The sequence below is a fragment of the Porites lutea genome, chromosome 6 (genome assembly GCF_958299795.1).
Source record: "Porites lutea chromosome 6, jaPorLute2.1, whole genome shotgun sequence".
Classification (NCBI taxonomy): Eukaryota; Metazoa; Cnidaria; class Anthozoa; order Scleractinia; family Poritidae; genus Porites; species Porites lutea.
Window position 1 is genome coordinate 1,690,143 of NC_133206.1, and position 22,358 is coordinate 1,712,500.

At 39.5% G+C, this 22,358-nt stretch overlaps 1 pseudogene; it reads right to left on the reverse strand.

Annotated features, from left to right (window-relative positions):
* Positions 1–1,787: 1,787 nt before the first annotated feature.
* Positions 1,788–20,584, reverse strand: LOC140940820 (voltage-dependent T-type calcium channel subunit alpha-1G-like; annotated as a pseudogene).
* Between the last annotated feature and the right edge of the window lie 1,774 nt (positions 20,585–22,358).

Below are 22,358 nucleotides of genomic sequence, written 5' to 3' on the forward strand. Positions count from 1 at the left end.
CGACTTTGGAAAATTGGATCTAGGTTTAGTTTCGGCGGGCTGGCTATTGGCTTTGAACCAGATAAGATAGGGTGTTATCATATTTCTAAGTACGGCGTGGGGCTGACTAGTGACTTTCCTCTCCTGGTAAGTCTGTATCTTTTTGGAGAAAGTGCTAATTATTTAACGGATAAGAATATCATGATCTAAAATTAGAGTTTTTGTAACGGACGTTTTATGTACCCACTGAAACTAAATACCTTTTTAAAAATAGTTTTCGGTTAGAGGAGAGTTTTCCATATTCGGGACGAATTTGGTAGTGGATTTTTTTGCGCAAATCGAAAATGAAAACGTTCCAGTTTGATCACATACTTGGAGATTTTGCATCTATTAAAAAGTATTAAGAACTTTGTATCCGGGTGATTGTTCTCGGATTTACAGTTATGTACGAACGAAAGTGAATCCGACACTAAGTGTAATTAATATACTTTAGAAACATTTAATCCGGAAAAATCTCCTCTTTTGTTAGCCTCAGCTAAGGACCTATTGTCGTTTTCCTTGGAGAATAAAATTCCTGCGAAAAGAACATTTTCGTGTTAAATTTTTCGTGTTAAATTCACTTTTCTCAGCCAGTTTAAGTTTAAGTCCTTAAATTATCGAATGTCTTTAAAAGCAGCAAAGAGTCAGTTCCTGAAGTTTAATTTACTGTAAAGCTGATTAAAATGTTCTTCTCTTTGGAGCTAAACGCTCGCAGATCCCTGATAAAAAAAGGCCTGGAACAGCGATTGGGGAAATTACTCTTACATCCTGGAAGGCCAAAAGGAAGAGAAGATTAAAGACCTTCACTCCAAAGCTTCCCTTTGGGAAATAGCTTGGTTTGGCGTCGCTCTGAGTTTTGATTACTTTGCATATTTGCGGTAACACACCGATAAACGCGCCAAACGTCCTTGTGAATAATTATTATGAAGAGTGACGTAAATAGTAAAACGTTTTCGACCGTTTTTACCTCCCTAAAAAACCTCCACATCCATTCCGCTTAGCAATACCGATTCACCGCTTAATTTTAAGACTACAACAACGACGTCGACTTCATTTGCGCTTAAAGAAGGAACATTTGGCAGCCCGCAAGACAAAGCGGGTCCACAAAATTGGTACCAGCGAATCCTTGATGAAAGAACTCTTGACGCTACTGATGTGAAGAAATCATCCCGAGTGTCTAAAAGGAGCTTTTGAATCTATTCTATTTAACATATTAAAAATATTTTCCACACAGTACGAAAGCAAACGACAAACGATTTCTAATGTTACGTAAATTTCACTTTCCAATCTGGTGATTGACTGAGCCACTTTGGGTTCTTATTAACTGGTGGGGTTGCAGTGGCCGTTTTACACATGGGCAAATGGCTGTTGCCCACGGTGAGGCAACGTTTTGTGTGTCACCGATTTCCCCAAGGTGAAATTGCTTTGGGGAAATTTCTATGGATTAACAAAAGAACAAATGAATTACCCATGACAGTTGCCGAGGTTTGTTCTATGGGTTAAAAAATGAAAATGAAATGCCGCAAAGGACTTCTTAGCTTGGCATTTTGTTTCCGCGCAGGTCTAAACCCAAGGACCACATTTAATCAATAACAGTTCAACAGTAACATTAACCAGAGGCCACTTTAATCCTTTTTTTTTCTTTGATTTTTTAACACCAGGAAACAAAAAAAAGGGCAAATAAGGAATATAGGGATAAGGGAAAGTATAGAGGAACATATTAAACATCTCCTGAATGTTCTCCCTTTGAAAATCTATTTGTGATTAATTCACAGTTTGGCGCCTGACTTATTATATACAGTAAATGAACTTAAATGAGTAGAGATCTTATGAAGTTCCCTTACTCCACCCACGCTATTACGCCTTTGTCGTAGAGAGTGCGTCTCCGTAGACGGCGTGTTTACTTCGACAGTGTTGTGCGAGGAGGTACGAACGATCTTCATCTTGGCCTTTTGAAGATTAGCATTTAAACGCATATATTCTTGGAAAATTGCATCAGCTCTAGAAAATTCTGTCATAAACGATTTGTCTATTGTATTTTCCGGCTCACAATATTTCAACTGAGCAAGTTCTATTCCACCTAAACCCAGCTGCACTATGGAACGACGTCTTGAAATTGAGGGCAAGTCATTTTTCCTTGCTTTTCCTTTGATGAAATTCTTTGCTGATAAAGTCAATAACTTGAGTTTCTTCTCCAGGTCTTTGGCGGCCATGTTTGCTGCAATTTTTTCTTTAGATTCTTTCAAGTGCTTCATAAGTACAGCAATGACAACATTAACTAAGACAAACTGAGCCGCCAGTACGAACGTAACGAAGAACAGAGGTGCTGTGTATTCACCAACTAAAGGCGTTTGACAAGTTAACTAGCCGTAACACAATTGTAAGTATGGGAGGATTACCGTTTAAAAGATTGTCCAGATGACGGTCCCACAGTATTTCTGTGTTCTTTTATATTTTACTAACCTCTAGTATACCATTCCATTTGTCCCCTGTTGCTATTCTAAATAATGTCAGCATAGCCGTGCCAAAATCTCTGAAATGCGCATGCGGACCAAGGCCCTGGCAGGGTTGCGACGGAGCACACTCTGAGAGAAATGACCAAATTAGGCAGTTAACTTACGTACACACATACATACCTATGGAATTCAAATGGGAAATACAGATCATTCTATAAAAGCAACAGAGCTTTACTTTATTGTGGTAATAATCACGGTCTCTATTCTCGGACTTCCCTATGTGCGTCTCTCAATAAACTAACAGAATAAATGGAGCAACATAACCTTAAAGGTCGGTACACACTAGGCGACAAATTGCAGCAACAAGTCGCGGCGACAGATCACTCCAGGTGAACAGGTTTGGCGACTAGTTGCAGCAACACGTTACGGCGACACGTCGCAGCGACAAATCGCTTCGTGTGTACAGGAGAATGTTTGTAAAAAGCTTTGTCTCTGCAACAGAATTTGTCGCAGCAACAAGTCGCACAAATTCTGTCTGATTTGATTTTTTGCGACTTGTTGCTGCGAGAAAATTATGTTGTGGAGACAAAGATTTCGACAAAAATTCTCCAGCACACACGAAGCGATTTGTTGCTGCAACGCGTTGCTGCAACTTGTCGCCTAGTGTGTACCGACCTTAAGGGCCTGTGATCGTTCTTAAGGGAATTATTATTTCTGATACACCATATCAAGACTGTCCCTTGATTAAGTCCCTTGCCCTTTAATTAGTCGGTATGGGTATGCTTAGCATTGTCTGGCTACCACGTGATGAGAACTTACCAAGAGTGCCAAATAACTGAATACCCAGGCAGGAGTAGATAAAAAACAAAAGTAGGAATAGCAGTCCAAGGTTTGCAACCTGAATTTATAAAAAAAAGCATAAATATCTGTTTAGCAAGACAAGAAATTCTACAATGCTCTGTGTAATTGCGATTTTTTAAACTATAAATTACAAAAATAATAATAGTTTTAACTTAAAACAAAGAAGTCAGTAAAAAACAAACCTGCGGAAGAGCTTCAAAGAGAGTGTCCAACAGTGAACGAACCCCTTTAGCTAACTTCACGAGCTTCAACACTAAAAGAAAGCATGTACAGAGATTTCAGTAGGCGATGAAAAGAGTATTGTTCTTGTAAATATTTTTAAACCATTTTGGATCGACATTATGTCAGTAAATTGCGTTAACGAGTCACCCCGGGGGGAGGGAGGTACTTCAGGAAAAATTGAGTGGGCGAGTGAGGCACGCTTCCTGAAACCCTAAGCCTATTTCAGACCAAAATCTGTGATTTTCCTACCCTATTTCAGACCTGAAATAATAGGTTTCCTTAGGGATTTATCGCCTAACGATGAAGAAGTAGATTCTTCTAAAAAACATACCCAATTCAAGACTAGAGTGCACAAACCATACCCTATTTCAGACCAAAATGGTCAAAATTGGTACCCTAGACCAAAACGGCCGAAAAACCATACCCTTTGGCGCAACACATACCTATATACCCTAAATAAGGGAGTACCCCCCTCCCCCCCGGATGAGTCACTGAGTGTTAACCAAATAAAAGTGGTTATCATAATTGATAACATACACCACAAGATCAATACGCAAGATCAATAATAGCTTAACCAATGGTTTCTAAAAACCTTAATTTTTTATGGAAATTGGCTCACGTATCCCTCGATGCGAAAATCTGTGGTAGCAACTGTTTCAGTATAAATTTAGATTACGCCGTCTATTGTTTACAGGCTTTACCCCTTCTTCACCACCTTTTTTTTGCGCTTTCTCGACCTCTCCACCCACCCCCCCCCCCCCCCGCCCCCTCCCCTCCTGTACCCTACTAGATAGCCTGTTCACAGACTAATTCCTTCCTCACGGACACTACTGGTACTATATACTAAGTTATAACTTTTATTTACACACCTCTGATAATACGTAATACTCTCAATGATCTTGCAACAGTTGGATTTATCAAGAGTTTATTAGAAGAGCTTAGTGACTCGATGATTATTCCAGCCAAAGAGAGAATGACGATCACTAGATCAACCAGATTCCACCTACAAATAAGTTCATACAATATTGTGTCAGTTCGCAGTACTTTTGGCCTTCTGTTATACAACACGATCGTGCAATTTACTTTTATTGAATCTGATGATAAAGTTGTAAATAAAGCTACTGCTTCAGACAATCATTTGTTGAAATGACCACTGAGAACAAGGAGGCTGTTCACTCGCGGCCGGGGGACATATCTAACAACAAGAATCACATTCTAGTCTTCGTTTCATTTTCAATCAAAAGACAAGCATTTATTTCACATTAATTCGGTGCATTCCGGTTTTTTCTCCTTAACTGAATTAAGGTAACAACTGATGCTCTCTATCACAGAAAAAGAATAGAATCTTGCGATGGGTCATTAACATTGCAGGGCGAACATTATTGCACCCATTCGTTTGTTGTTCTTGCTGTTGTTAAATTTATGGGCAAACAAATTCAAAATTCAAATTCTGGCAAACAGAATGATATATGTGGAGAGAAAAACTCAGAAAAATTTTCTGAGTTCTAGATGTGAATTGAACCCACGACCTTCCATGGGATCAGTCAGTAAACAGCCTCAGCTGTTCTGAAGTTACCGTAATAGACACTTTTGACTGGGACAATCACTATTGAAAGTGACTTTTCGAAACCTAACGAACATATGGTTCCCCAAAGTGGTGGAATTCACAGACGCTTTTATGATGGGGGCACTAACTTAACCCCCACCATACATTCAACTGTCTGTAAAAAAAAAAAACGCGGAAATGTCTACCAAAGTTGGCGCAACCCACGACTTACCCGTCTTTAAAATAAGGAACGAATCCAAAGGCAATGAACTTGAACACCACCTCTAGCACAAAAATGCCGGTGAAAAGGTAATTTGAAGTCTCGACGAATAAAACAAAAGTCTGCAAAAGTTAATCAAATAATTTATTGTTCATTTGAATTCCAAGACCAATTTCGTGCCACTTCCTTCCTACATTACGTATTGAAAATTTGAACCTCATTGTGTGGGAGGTTTATGGGCAATGAATCGTGCCAAAAAAAGAAAAAAAAAACCTAAAAGAGCTGGTAACGAAGTGAAAACGTTTGTGAGTATTTAGTAAAGGGGAAAAATAATAGCGTGAATTAAATCGGCTATCAAGTTTCCTAAAATTCCTATTGACTAAAAAAAATTAGCCAACATTTATCACACGCCCAGAAACTAAAACATGAAACTTAATGGCCTCAGGAATGAAGTTTTAGCCTCAATTTTGTATTCCTCCTCATTACCTGTGACATCTGATAATGCTCCAAAGACATGCAGATTACATTCAAGCAAATCACCATGGCAATTACGATGTCCCAATACATGGGAAGGCACATGTCATGAACACGCCGCCGCCATTTGCTGTAAGATTGGTAATACGTTCGGTCTACCTCTGGAAGAAAAACATGAAGATGTAATTAATAAGAGTTCTTTAATTTCTTTTGCATTTGTTTTTCCTTTTTTTCTTTTTCTTTTCTTCGCTGTTGGGGGGGGGGGGGGGGGGGGTGGGTTAAGTGGTTGCTTGATGTCCTTAACGCAATGTTATTATAATTTATGACTTTCTGGTGAGTGTTAATAAATATACCACGCTGATGAAATCAGGGATGATTAGAAAAAGAGAAAGAATGTTTGTACACAGTGCTACAAATCCTCCTAGGTTTTATCTTACGATGTGATACAACGTGCATACCTACTAAGCTTCAGTAGACTCGCCTTCTGGCAGACGAAATAAATCTGACTTACAGACAGGCCAAATGGCATAATTATGAAATAATTCCTAAAGGTTGAAATTGTAGGCGCAGCGCTACAAGCGCAAAAGGAAGGAACGTAATATCCACCTTGTTGATTCTTGCTTCTTGCCTTGTCCAGCATCTTTCTTCGTCTTCTCTGCTTTTCTTCGTCCTCGAGTCTTTCTCGACAGCGTTGAAAATTTGCTACTACCACACCCACGATCATATTTAGCACAAGGAAGCCACCCAGCATAAGAAAAGGAATGAAATACGCAAGTCGCCATTCAGCGTAGTTCTTTACAGGCTATCAAAGAAAAGATTGAAGTAAAAAGTTAATGCTCAATTTCGAGAGTGCAAAAGCTGCTAGTGAAGGTGCTCTTAATGCTAAACTGAATTAACTCCTGAGCTATGACTAGAATGCCTTAAATGTCTCAGTCTATTAAAGCAACAGGAAAACATAGGATATATCTTGACAACTTAGAAAAAAAAAAACTCCATTCGACATTTTCGTTTACAAGGAAAGACACCAATCTGTTGATCGACTCCCACAGCATCAATTCCACTGTGCATAATTTCCACCCATCCGTCACGTGTGGAGAACACAAATAATGAAATAAGAGCCTGGGAATCATGGTGAAAAAATATGATAAATTTTTAATTGAATTTGCAAATTATATTTCTATATCGTTTATTCCCGATGTCAGTTGCTGACCTAGAAAGTTCTTATCGATATGGAAAGTAACTTCAGAACGACTTATTATATATCTGTTCTACATCAGACAGAATAAGAATCGATCTTATTTTTAAGTTATTTGTGGTTACGTTACAGCTCGTTACAGTCGACATTTTGTACCTCAACGTTCCTTACAATTTCATGGCACGCAGTTAGCCAAAACGCTAGCGCAGCCGACGAGGCGTGTCAATTAAAGCTATTACAAACAGATTTCTCTGAAAATAATTAGTTTTTAAATATTAAATTCTTTTGATGTACATATTGTTTTTGAAGGATGATCTTGCGTTATAAGCATGAATAGATGCTGCCTGCTGGAACAAATTTACGATTTAATGAGGGCGCACTATTGATATGAATCTCATGCATTGCGGAGATGTACTTAAAATAGAGACGGCTAATTGGAAGGATATACACCGTATTCACAAATGGCGGACACGCAGGAAAAAAACTGGTGCCTAGTCATGAAAGCGAGGCGTTGGAGGATAAACAAAAATTGCAAAAGAAGACTTTCAGTGAACTTGCAGAGTGTTTAGCACGGATTTCACCCAAAATAACTTTGTACGGACTTTTTTTAAATACAATTACGTGGGATGTCTTCTGCTTTTAATGTTTAGTAATGATTTGCTGTTTGCAATCAAGAAGGACGCGTATATCGTCAAGGAAACAGGATGATTTTGCAGGTTTCCGAAGCTCGACAAGTGGACGTTGGCTTAGTGAAGAAAAGCGGCAAACATGTTGGCCAAAACTTCACATTAAAACCGAGTACGAAAGCCAGCTCACTGCAATTCGTTGAAAAAGAAATATAAACAAATCTTGGTGGCAAGAAAAAAAGAAATAAGCGACATATATATGGCCTACTTGTTAACGCAAGAGACGTCTGCCGTTGAACAAAACAGTGCAAGTCGAGATAGAAAAAAGGAAGACAGGAAAGAAGAGGTGACTGAGGTTTCGACGAAGTTATGTTTGGTTTTTGTTTGCCAGGACGTTATTCCCTGGTCTTTATCGATGAGGGACGTCAATTAGAACTATTTTTTTAGTATAAATGCAGGAGCGATCGAGTGGAGTACGCTCAAAATTTCAACTACTTACTCGGCAGACTCGGTTAGCCAGCCACATATCATTTCTGCGAGTAATTTCGTATTTCTTATCTTTGGCTGTTAAGAGTTTTAACGTTATCTTCCACAATATTTTAAAGTTGAAGAATACATAAATAAATAAAATGATGGTCTTCTTAAACGGATCCAGACTGGAATTTAATTATTCGAAACAGAAGCTTGCCGTGTTCAGTCCTGACACAAACATTGCCTTAAAAGTTTAACCTAGTAAAATGTGAGCTTTATACCACTTTTTTACCAAGAGCTCTCTGAGATAATGCCCTAAAGGAGACCAGGCAAATAGCAAGCCATAAGATTCACACACTACAGCTTCTAATTTTGATAAAATGTTTTTTAATTATTTCTCAATGACAAAGAGATTTTTGCTAAGCTCTGCCAACGTACCTCTAACAATTCACTCCAAAGCGACCGAATTAATATGATCCAAAGGAAGTTGTAAATACAGACATACATATATACATAGATATGTATAAAATGACCCTGACATGAATGAATGAGCCTCGTGAATGAATCTTTCACCCGCTCTCGACTTGACCTGTTTTGCGTAATGGCGGAGGTCTCTTCCGTTGACAAGTAGGCCATATATCCGTCGCTTATTTCTATTTTTCTCGCCACCAATATCTACTTTTATTTCTGCTTTACAGAATTGTAGTGATCTGGCTTTCGTATTCGGTTTCAGTGTGAAGTTTGGGCCAACATGTTTGCCGCTTTTCTCCAGCCATCGCCCACTTGACGAGCTTCTGATGCTTCGGCAACCTACAAAATCATCCTGTTTCCTTGAAGATATACGCGTCCCTTTTGATTGCAAACAGCAAATCACTACTAAACATTAAAAGTAGAAGACATCCCACGTAATTGTGTTTAAATAGAAGTCCGTACAAAGTTATTTTAGGTGGAATCCGTGCTAAACACTCTGCAATTTCACTGAAAGTCTTCTTTTGCAATTTTTGTTTATCCTCCAACGCCTCGCTTTCATGACTAGGCACCAGTTTTTTCCCGCGTGTCCGCCATTTGTGAATACGGTGTGCATCGATAAAAGAGGAATGATCATTCCTATTGGCAAAGTACATGAAAGACCGTAGAGCAAGACAGGTACATAACGAGCATATACCTATACAGATAGATGACTTAAGGAATCACCACAGCGTGGACCACTCTGTACAGTTACTAGGAAAACAATCGATAATCAAACTTTCGTTCAAATTAAACAATTATATCACACCGAAAGAATTCATATTTACCTGAGGTAAGTTGTCAAAATTGTACATATGATTTTCCCAGTGACGGTTACTACTCTTCAAACACTCTTCCTTGTTTTTAACGCGGCTGTTTCCTTCACAATAATGAAAGGTGCCCTTGAAAATCTATAAGGTTAAGCAAGTTACACTTTAATGTCAACAAAAGGCAAATTATTCTCTGTGTTCTGATTTGGCTAGCACTGTTCTATCCTCATGGAGCGTAAGAGATCGCGAATTCAAGATTGGGTTTGTTTGGTATTATGAAGTAACGGTGCGTTACACTCGGTAGGATAGCAAGAGGACCATCATACTTAGACAACTGTCAACGCTTTATTATTCTCGAATATATTTATCTCAGAAATTTATTTAGGGGGGCAGTGAAAGGGTATTTTGCAGGGGCGGATCTAGGGGGAGGGTGCAGGGGGTGCGCACCCCTCCCTGAGATGACATGCGGTTTTCTAATACAACTGGTATTCTGCAAAAAAAAAAAAAGAACTATGTGGTTTATTGGCCGGTGTTGAAGTAGAGCAAGAGACGAGTGCACCCCCTCCTAAAAAAAATCCTGGATCCGCCCCTGTTTTGACTGAAATCTTTAATAATATCGCTGCAAGCACATACGAAATTTGGTGCCCTGTCCCAAATATTTAAGCGCACAAGTATCTGTTCTTTGCCTTTGTACATTATGCTGTTGTTTTTCTACTAAAATGCTCCACCTTAAGACTCTATTTTTCCCACTAAAATGCTAGTTAGTCCTCAAAAAAAGTCACTAAAATGCTCAATAATGCTCGTCATAGAGAGGCCTTTTTCATTATTCTAAACTGTTTTAAGGGGGTAAATAAATGTATAAATGGTAAGAGAAAAATTTATACAAATAAATAGTTTCAATATAGCAAGATACATCATCCACATAGCTTTATGACGTGGTAAAGAGGTTTAAACAAGATTCAATGTATGGACTGTCCCTCTGGATAAAAAGAAGTTGTACAGAGGTGACCGTCATTGGAGGTTCGACTGTATTCACATTGCACATAGATTTAAAGCCTACAAGTAGAAATATGGTGTACTTTTCTGTGAAAAATGGTTGCAGTAAATTACTGTTGAACTTTGTAGAAAATGCCCCCTAAACGTTAAATTAGCGTTTAATCCGGTATCAACAAGTAGGGGAAATTACAAGAAGAAAGAACTTACCTGTACTCCAAGTATTGCAAACATAACGAAGAAAATAGCTGCTATCAGAACAGTGTTTCCAATCGGCTTCAGGGAGTACAACAAAGTCTGAACGACCAACTTTAAACCTTGGGCACGGCGAATCATCCTACATTGATAAAGATTATGTTAATGGCTGCAAGGGAGTTGTGACACCAATAAATTTTATTCAAAACTAATTTTAAAAGAGGGCCAAGAAGTAGATTTGAATCCATAAAAATCTGACATGACGACGTCATGACAGACTAGCGTTTTTCCGAATCAAACTTGGTTTACGCGTTTTAGTCAAAGTGTCTCCGATTAGTGCACCACTCATGGTGAGCTGCTGGCGTCTGACATGTTAATAAAGTTCTTATTGATTGATTAACTGACTGACTGACTGACTGATTGGTTGCTGATCGACTGATTGATTGATTGATTGATTGATTGATTGATTGATTGATTGACGCGCTTTATTTGAGCGTCAATGTATTTAGCACGAAAATACTAATTAGGGACACTATTTTTTACGCCTCCTACAGCAGACGGGACCACCATTTTACGTGATCATTCGAGCCACGCGAAGGTCCAGCATCTTGCAGTGCAAAGGAAGTACCTTCATTTCTCAGTTTTAAGACCCTGAGTAATGGTCCGGCCCCGGGAATCGAACACACGACCTCCCACTCCGAAGTCACGTGCTCTGCCGACTGAGCTAATCCTGCAGCGGATTGATTGATTGATTGACGCTTAAAGTAAACAAAAGAGTCGGTTGGCAGACCTACCTCAACGGTCTAAGGGTTCTCAATGCTCGAAAGACTTTCAAGGCTCCAAGCACTTCCGGAGCAGAAGCAGTGCTGTAGGTAATGATGACGTCAATCCAGGAGACCAACACAAGGCTCCCATCCAGAACATTCCATCCGTCCTTCAAGTAAGATCCAGGACCAATAACAAGACCATGAGCGACAATCTGTAATGAACAGTCATGATCACTTGTGAGTGGTAATCTCTACCATCACTGTATGAAGTGCTCTATAGGCTTCCTTTTTTCTTATCTTTACAACTCATTTTTCCTTGGAATTCATAAGGTGCTCTGTTTGTAAAGATATACCGGTTTTCAAATTTTTACCCAGGCGATCATTTCATCTAGTACATATCAAGTAAAGGAAGGACGCTTTCTTATGCTTGTGTTCTTCTTTCTCATTATTTTGGCCTTCTTCCTTGTGATTGCGAGTGGCAATACCGAAAGCGTCATTCGTGACGTTAATTTATTCATATAAGCCTTTTATGCTTCTTTCAAAGCTCAAAAAGTCAACTATAAAAAAAAGTTTTCAGCCTTTATTCATGTTGCATATTTTGGCCACTTAAGAGTAGCCAAAATATAAGCTATTGATAAGAATGGATAATTCGCGTATATAAAGGCTACGAAAGAAGCATTAAAGAAACAATGGGATTTTCTGGGCTCAGCGTCAAAGCAGAAAGATCAAAACTGAAATGTTTTTTAGCTGCAAGAGCCGAAATCCGTGCATGAAATCATCGAGCGCAATAAATATTAAACTGAAAAAATAATAGAGGCATACATGACTTAATGTAGGTTATTGAGCAAGTTATATGGACCTTGAGCTACCTTGCGAAAGAGGAAACCTTACGTCACAGTGTTCTAAGTTCTTACTGAATCATCCTCTGCTTAAAGTATTGTGCATGGCTTTAGTTTCAGTATACCATAGTGGAGGTCAAACACAGCAGTTCATTACTAATGGCGAAATCGAAACAACTCATTTAGTAAGAAAGATTTACCTTCATAGTCATTTCAACACTGAAAATTCCGGTCAGCACAACCATCGCGATGTCAATTATTTGGCGTTTCTGTGAATATAAAAGAAGCCAAAAAAAGCTGAGCTTTGCGATTAAAGCTATGACTAGCTTAAGTCTGCCGCGAACTTAAGGCAAAATTCACCGACCTCATCAGTTCATTTTTTAACTAATTTTGGTGTCATAGATATGATTTAACACGTTCACACAAACAAGAGGTTGAGACGTGATCATTTTTGCTATAAAATGATTCATGCGCAAAAAAGCCAGGAATTATATTATAGGGACATGTGAACTAGACGACTTCTGAAAGTAAATTGAGATATATAGAGAGGATATTACACGGTGGCGAGAAGATATGAATTTTATGTTCTCGTGGCAAGAACAATATCTCACTCGTTCGCTTCGCTCACTCGTGAGATATTGTTCTTGCCACGAGAACATAAAATTCATATCTTCGAGCCAACGTGTAATATTCTTTTTATTATATGGAGAAACCAATTCAACAAAAGCAAAAGGCGGGAATCGTGACGTCATTGAACGATACGACACTCACAAAGGTGACATACGGAAAATATGCCACTCGGGTCCCGGATGAAGTGGCGTATGGAACCTACGAGTGGTTTAGTTCCCAGTAAAACACTCTCCTCCATATAATAAATATATATATATCTACCTTTGGATGCATGTTCGGCTCTTCTAGTGCCAGGACCACGCAGCTTGTTAGAATAAATAACAGAACCACGTAGTCAAAGTATTTGTGTTCAGAGACTGCAATCAGAAAACGACGAAACCTGGCAGAAAAATTGAGACAGTAGCAAATCAAATCTTTGAAGCCATGATAAAAAAGCTGTTCGATAATACTAAAAAATTTGTATAATTCAACGATCTACTGTCACCCGGTAGGCACTGGTCTACCGAGAGGGAGGCCGCGGGTTTAAAACCCGGTCGGACCACCACTTAAGGTAAGTAACTGAAAGTGTTTATTTTGTAATGACATCTTCAAACGGGTAGAGTTCTAATCTTCTGACCACCTAGACAATAAATCGTAGGCCCCGCATCACATCCCTTGCTCATGCTAAAATCTGTTCGTGAAGAGTAGGAGGTGTAGACCGCGGTGGGTGGTCTATCTGCTCTGTCTGTGTATATCTAGCCGGATTTTTGATAACGTTACCGCTAAATGGGCCGTTTGCGGCTGACAGTTTTTTTTGGCCAAAATCTCCAAAGTAGCCATTATAAAAACTAAGAGTGCAACAACTGCTTTTTTCTCTTCTCCTCCTTTCTTCCTCCTCAATCTTTCTTTTCCACCTTTCCTTTTCCTTCGTTAGTGTGATTTTGGAGCTTATTAAGCCCAAAAACTGCCTTTTGAGGACTTTTCATTCAGATAACTGCAAATTTTATGTACAACCTACTTTATCAAATGATAATGATCTTGATGATGATGATGATGATGATATGTTTTTTTTCAGTCAGTGACACAGGTGGCTCCGAAGAAAAAATCTGAGTACTTCTAACAGGAGTTGAACCTATGACCTTCTGGTTACTATTCCAGATGATGATAATAATGATGAAATCTTCTCGACATAATATTGGAAGAGGGTATTTAACGATGAATTCTCTTTTTCATCGAGATATTAGTAAACATGTTACTCTGTGACCAATTCGCAAGTGAACATTCTTTCCAGAATAGAACATTTTTTTACGCAATCGTACCTGCAAGAGGCTGGAAAAAGATGCAGAGACCAATCCCTTCGTTGTTGACCATCACCTGGGTCTTTTTTCCTGTTCGGCTTTGAATATAGAAAATATATTACATTTTACATTTTAGTTACATTTTTAGAAAAATGAAAGCTGCTTATCATACATGTACGAGATTTCCGAATATATGGCTGATTTTTATTACCCACACAATAAACCAGACATTCTCTTGGGAAATTTTATTCCGATATCAATCAAACCTTGACTGTGTACTTTAATCAGTTACGCATAGCATACCCTTATCAAATGCCGGTACTAATTAAGGAATTGCCTCCCCCCACCCCCCAGCCCATAGCCGTTCGAATTCTGCTCAGGGTAGGCGAGGAATCTGTTTTGACATGCCATTGTCAAACATCGCTCTTTTAACTTAGCATTACCTTACTTTCAGGAGCGTAGCTTTGACGCTGTTGATAAATATCATCATCCCTAAGGGTGTTGTGGAAACCCGTTTGGTTTGACTGTATTCCAGTGGGAGATGGCGACGTCCCTGACTTGCGCAGACGTTCAGTCGTGTCGATACCCTCACTAATGCTTGTTTTAATAACGGATGAATCAGCAATTTCTGGCTTTAGTTCAAGTGTTCTCATTGACAAATTCTCCTCATTTGCTTTCCTTTCACAAATGTCAAGATCCATCTCTAAATTATCGTTCATTTCAAAGCCCGAATTATTGGCGGAGATTTCGTGATCCGCTATCCTTTGGTTCGTGTGTCCTGTTCGTCTGATGATCGACATCGAGGCCTGTCGCATTCGCTTCAACTGTGGTAATGTCATCGAGGTGTCTTGTAGTTGATAGGACAAATCATCGACTCGCTTTTTGTTTGTACCTTTCTTGGGTTCCTGATTTACTATGGCTAGATTAAGCGCAAAGTTGGACTTCAACTGAAATGTTGTTCCTACAAGAAGAGATATTTAAGGCAAATGAAACTTAACCTTTAGTTGAAGACTGACTATAATATTAATTTTTGTTTGGTTCTTTACGTTTCTTTGTTTTCTAATAAGGGGGGGGGGGGGGGGGGTCCTGAATTTAGTTAACAAGGTATACTCTATAGTTTAGTTTGAACCGCGGTAAACGGTTCCTGGCGTGAAAGGAGACCCCTCTTAGTTTGCTGCTCAAACGTATGATTTCCCGAATTCCCGAAATAATTCCCGAGTAGCTGTAAGATCCCGCTTGCCGTAAAGATATCTTTTCCTTTTCTCGAATCCAGCACCGCATTTTGGTTAAATCCCGGATCCCGAAAATACACTTCCAGACCCTATTGTCAGAGCCAGGGACTCGTTCGTCAAAATTTCTCTTTCCATTTTGTTAGTTGCAACATACGCCCAGAGAGATATTAGCACAATTTCAAAAGCTTTTTGTTAGCCCTACTAATTTATGCTACATACCTAGAGCGTTGCGTACTCCGTGACCGCAAAATTCGGGCGTGGCCTCTTGACAAGAGCTCCCGGGACAAGACTCATTTGAATCGCAATAAGAGATTACTATATGGGGCTTGTTAATCGTCTCTGAATTAGAATCAGGTTTTTCCATTTTTCCTTCATTCTTTAGAGGGAGATTTTCTTTCTAGAGGATAAAAAAAACCGTTCAGAATAGGCAGTGAGTGAATAAATGTGACAATGCGCAGAAATGTTTTCCTCTGTTAATAGTGAACTGGTTACATAAGGCGCAAATTGATAATCATTGTCCATTCTCGTTTCTGCTCTCCTTGAGAAAACATAACAAATGTTCTTGCCTGAACCTTTCAGTTACAAGCACAACCCTTTCCACTTACCAGCTGATGAAGGTTTAATCCTATCTTGTTGCTCTTAAGGAGTACGTTCTTTTTTGTGAGCTGTAACTTGGGATATTTTAATTTTCAGGTTAACTAAAGCATGGCACATAAATGAACCCTGGAAAATTACCCAGGGCATGCATGCTTACCCCAGAGTTTGTGAATCCTTCCACCAATATTGCCACAAGTAGGTTAAACAACACGTAATACCCGACAGCCATCAGGGTCGTAAAGTACAGCGCTGCCCACTTGTTTGTACTGCGCATGCCATCATACATTACTCGATTCCAGTTCTCCTGGGTAAGGACCTATGTTACAGAAAACTCACGGTTTTAGTGTGAACACTCAGAGAAAACTGTAATGTTTTTTAAAAAGACGCGAAAGTGAGTGAGTGAGTGTACAACGTTTGACTGAAACAACATACGAATCCCCTGATCCGTACGTTTTTCTACAAATCAATTTTAATTACTTTTTATTCGTTAGAAAAAGAGGGAGTTGGAAAGGTAGAATAATTTCTGATTTTGATTCAAGGTTCATTGATCACCAAATTTTTCAAAAAATTTTACATATATGAATCGTTTTTTGCTATCTAGCTAGATTAAGGGAATCGGTGTCTCTACATAAAATAATACTTTTGCGTTTGGTGGTATCTATTAATCAGTAGCGGATAGCAACGGAGAAGTTGTAAACTTTACACAATCAGTCAAACGAACATTTAACCTAACGCTCGATGCGGACTGACCACACCAGGCCCCAGTTGATCAAAAGGTATATAACGCTATCCATGTGGACAGTGCAATTGGTTTCCCCAATACTTATCCACTGGATAGTAATTTATCCGGCGCATAACGTTATCCATCTTTTGAACAACCGATGCCTGATGGATAAAAATTATGCTTGACACGATAACCGAAGGCATACCTGAAACACAGATACCATTGCCCAAAGGAAGTCATCAAAATTACTCCTGGAGATGACAAGCTGTCCTTCAGCGTTCTTGAATTCAAATTTTCCACCAAATAAATTCATACCAAGGATTGCAAATGCGAATATGAATAGAAACAGCAGGCCAAAAAGGGTCATCACACTTGTCATGGTTTTAATAACCACGAGTAACTGGTATCGAACTGGTCTGACAAGTTTGAAAATGCAGAGAAGTCTGATGCTACGAAACACTGATAGGGCGGAATTCCCTTTGCAAATAAGTATCTCGCAGACACTAAAATTTAAAAGGAGAAGGTGGCGTTATTAAATTATGACAGGGTGCCGGCTTAGGGCCTTGAATTTAACCCGAGTTATCTGGGTTCAAACCCTCTCTTTTAAGGAGTTGTTCTCGGTCATCAAGAGATCAATTCCTCGGCCATGCTTATCAATAGCCAACCAATCAAAATTATTTACTGCTAATAGCCTTGAAAGAAAATAAGCATAAGGTTTTATGGACCAACACTGAACAGTCTCACCTCCTGTCAAGTGGGCTTTTACCTCGTAATTATATTAAATTTGAAATAGTGGTATAGATATTTTTAAAATGCATTTAAAAAGTGGCATTTTGAGGTATGAGTAGCTGAAAATCAATACTCTAGCTTCAACTAATCAATGATCAATAATTGGTCAAGTGCCAATATCTTGATAACAATTACTTAGCAGAGAAAACCAATAATAAACAATCATTTAGTGGATGAGGTTTTTGTGATATCCTAAATAATCAAGGTCGAGGTAAGTGTTATCAGCCGAGCCGAAGACCGAGGCTGATAACACTTACCGAGACCTTGATTATTTAGGATATCACAAAAACCGAATCTAATAATTAGTCAATTATCTGCTAGCATATAACTCACGAATCTGTAGTATAGGTTGCGCTGGTTTCCAAAATGAGCTGTAGGCTCTTAACTAATGAGAAAACAGATAGTAAGATAATGACAAGATTTGTCATTATTTTTAAAGTTACCAGTACTTGAGTCAGCGAGGCTTTGCATTAGGGGAAATAAATCAATATTTAATTACCCATCCATTCTCCTAGCGCAGTGATTAAAATCAACTTATCGAGACATAGCATTCCTACCTTACAATGACAATTAATCCATCAAACACATTTTGTCCGTTGTTAAGATACGTAGTAACTCCATCTCCTAGTAGCTTTAGTATCATCTCAATCCCAAAAATGGATACGAAAATTATGTTTGTGGTCTCCAGCGCATCAACAGTTAGACTATCCGGCTGCGATAGAAAACATCAAAGATAAAGCACAAGTACCCCAAATTATATGGAAATTACTACAGACCATGTGACTTCTTTTCAGCGTTTTGTGGTTGTTGTTATTTAAGCGTTATGGCAACAGTATGGTAACAGCGAAATTATAATGGAGGGGCCTGTGATCACAAGTGAGACGCTTTATCCTGGAGCTAAAGAATCTTAGCTTCCACTGCACTCGCACGGCATGAATTAGAGTGCGCTATTTTATAATTTTGGTCGTACGTGGAAAAGAACTACTACTACTTCGATTCAAAAATACCAAAAACTACTTCTTACCTGAGCTTCTCTGCCTGTTGATTTGTTTCTATGTGACTAGAAGGGGCTATTAATTAAGTTGCTTTAAGGAAAGCAATGGAACTTTAATTTACTAAAATCGCTCTCAATCGCTCCAGAAACCACAGAAAACTGGGACAACTAACCACACAGAGGAGTTAAGGTATATCACATGTTCTTTTTGAAAACCCAAGCCCTGATTGAATGGAAGGAGGAGTCTTTCTTTTCCGTACAAATCTTTTTTGATTTGAAGTTATTCCTGGACCATTTTGAAAGGTCCGGACTCTTTCGCAAAGTCTATGAGATTGCAGCGCCCGTCACAGGAATATTTTTTGGACCGTGTCACAAGTTCCCTGAAGCCCAATACTGGACAGATATGGCAAAGAAAACACGACAACAGTTAAAAACGAAAGGCATGCGAAGATCTAAAAATCGGCTTGATTAATGACAGGAACAGAATGGTATAAAGAAATTGTCGTTCAGTCTCTCGTGTTCTTCTTTTTTTGGGGGGTTTTCCTAGCCTGATCCAAAAACAGCCGACATCTCGTGACGCCATCACTGGTTTCCCCGCGAAATGACGTCTAAGCAATGACAGCAGAAATTCCATACTGATGACACGTCACTGCCCAGAGCTGGATAGTACTTCTGATTGGTTGAAGCAAATTTCTCTCACGGAACAACCAATCAGAAGCCGCTACCCAGATCTGGGTAGTGACAACTCATCTCGCTGGGAAACAAGTGGCGGCGTCGCGAAATGTCGACTATTTTATCAGGCTAATGTTTTCCTTGCAAATAAATCTGCCTATTATGATCTCGACTTCTTTTAAACCACTATAATCTTGAAAAAAACTTAATGCATACCTGATTGTAATGTTCAAGGCCCATGCAGATCATGTTCAGTAGAATAACACTCATGATTAAGAACGTGAACTGCTTGCTGACAGTAATTTTTCGGCAAAGACCTCTGAACTTCTGCCAAATGCCATGATTCGTTGTAACATCATACGAGGCGCTTTGGCGTAAGTTAAAAAGATTTTCAAACATGTCGTCTTCACTCTGCGTAGAGGTACTACGCTGAGATAATGATGGTCTCTTTATGGGGGCAGTGACTGGTTTGATATCATCTTCCAGCCCCTTGTTTAAAGAGATATCTCGAAAAGAAAGGTCACTGCTCTGTAAATTATGTTTAGGAGAAGTTGAAAAACCCTCCACTTCTAGTTTGACAGGATTTGCTCCAACCTCAACAGAATTATCAGGGTCTATGTCCTCGTCAACTATGTCTGAGGGCCTGTACGTTGAGATAACAGGAGTTGGAGTGCAATTCAACTTCACGTGAACTGGCTGGCTAAAGCGCCGCTTTTTTAATGCATCTTTATCGTTACGACGAAGTGATGACTTCTTTTCGACCTTTAGTTCCATTTTGGGTTCATCTTGTTTTCCAAAGTTAACGCTGGAATATTGTGGGTTTATTTCCGCTGAAACCGTTGTGGATGTAGAATGTTCGGCTTTATCGATGTTAGGATTTTTCCTCATTCTAGGGCTACTGTTACGCGACGCAAATGCAAAGAAGCCCACAGTGGCGGTCGGTGAGGGAATGTTTAAAGTTACACTTGTCTTCGTTTCCGCCATGATGTTTTCGAAAGAAACGGCTGATGCTGTTTCGGCATGTATTGATAACGTATGTGAGCACGTGGAAGTTCTTGAACTTCTTCGAGAAGCTTGTTCATGAGTCGAAGTTAGACATTTTTGATACACATCAAACTCCTCGGACAATGGAGGAAATGATACCTCTTGTTCTCCTTCTTCTTGAACCTTTATTTCTGGTATTTCTGATGAACGAGCCAGATCAGAAACATTCCGTACGTTAGAAAGCATCACCGGAGAAGCCGGCACAAAACAGTTGTACAAGTGGTGATGGAAGTGGTGATGATGATAAAAGTGATGATGATGGTGATGAACCTGAGATTCTTTATCTTGAGAGGCGCATTTGCATAAGTTTTAAAGAAACTTCACAAACGACACCAGTGACAATGGGTTGTGGAACCTAGTCTCATCCTTACTATGCTCCATTAGCTCTATCTCACGTGCCTTTGTTTCTTGGAATTGCATTGTAATTACCACTAAGCACAAGTTCACAAGGAAGAATGAACCCATCTATCAAATAACAAACCCAGATGTGATAACATCAATAACTGATCATACACTGAAAGACATAGCTGATATATGCCTATGCTAGGCTCTCAGTCGGTAAGGACGAGCGAAAAGAGATTGATTACAAGCAGTAAAATAGCGCACAAGCGAAAAACAGCGAGAAGAGACAGGGTATCAAGCGCCTGTAAGCATCTTTTCAAATACCTCAATCCGACTACTACCCCACTCACTTCCTTAAAAACCGTTTATCGTGTCAGAATGTCAAATGTCAATACGTCAAAAAATGCACCTTATTTGAGTGTCAATGCACTTAGCACGAAAGTACTAATTGGGGACACTATTTTTACGTCTCCTATCGGAGATGGGACCGCCATTTTACGTGGTCAACCGAACCACGGGCGAAGGTCTAGGCATTTGCAGGGCAAAGCAGTACCTTTATTTCTCAATTATTTTAAGACCCTGAGTATTGGTCCGGCCCCAGGAATCGAACCCGCGACCGATCCCGCTCTGCAGTCAAGCGCTCTACCGCCTGAGCTAATCCTGCGCCGTGTTTCACATGCTTGATATGTTTGTTAGACTCTGCGCACACGGAAACAAATGAATGACGTAAATGTTGAAGTAAACTGTTCCAATTGACCCATCGCAGGGTATGTACCAGGAGTTGGTGTATCGGCATGAGGTATTAGGGAGCTTTAGCAACGACAATGGCGATGGGAACGAGAACGTCAAAAGAGCAATAGGTTTATTAATCAAAACAATAACTTTGCACGTACATCACGCTTTTTTGTACATTTCTTTGCCATTGGCTGGACGACAACGACGTGAAAATGCCTACTTTCACATTTTATGGAGGATGCAAACAAACCACGACGAATTTTCTTTGATCTCTCTCTAACTTTTAGTGGGATACCCAAGAAATCAACTCCTGGAAAAAACTCGCCTACATTTATATTTCAGCGCAGTGGAATAAACGCGGCAAAGTTTTATTTTAAAAGTGACGTTACGTTTTCGCTAACGTCTCCGTCGTCGATGCTAAAGCTCCCTTAAAACAGTCAGGCTGCTTTACTACTCTGTTTCTCCTTAGCCCCGCGCGGTTTTCGCGTAACTTTTCTCGATTCTCCTTCCTCATTACCTTGGAGCCTGGGACAAGCCAGCGTCGAGCTGGAACCTTGACTTTTCAATATTGTTGTCTCCTTAAGCTAGAGATCTGCTGTCCTTTAGCTCTCTTCAACAGGGTGTATAAGTGGGTACCCCGTGACATTGATGCCACTGGCTTTAACACTGTGATGGGTTAAAATCCTATTCAAGGTGTTTCATGTTAACAAGACTAAGATCAGCTAAATTCATAGGCTCCATCTTATCCCACAGAAAACCGTTCGTTTCAATACAAGGTCTTTTCGATACAACTCGTTTCGATATGAACTCAAGCGGTGAAATTGCACAAAAATCTCTTTTCGCTGCAAGTATAGTTTGCGCATGCTCAAGAAAAAAAATTTGGACTGGGTTTCACCGGCGAAAAATGTCTGCGCATGCTCTACTAAAAATGACACGTGATCTATTTCGGGCAATGTCATTGGCTCTGAGGCAAAAATACCCGCGAAATGTTGTTGAGATGAAAGAAGCGATGGCAGCTTTTGTTGGCAGTGACAGCGTTGCAATTGCTTGCCACTGTAAGAGATCAAAAAATATTTTCATCAAAGTTTTGACGGAAGTGTGTTCTCTAGAGAATAGAGCGTCCTGGAACTGGCGAAAAATCGCAGTGGCATGGTCTGATTCA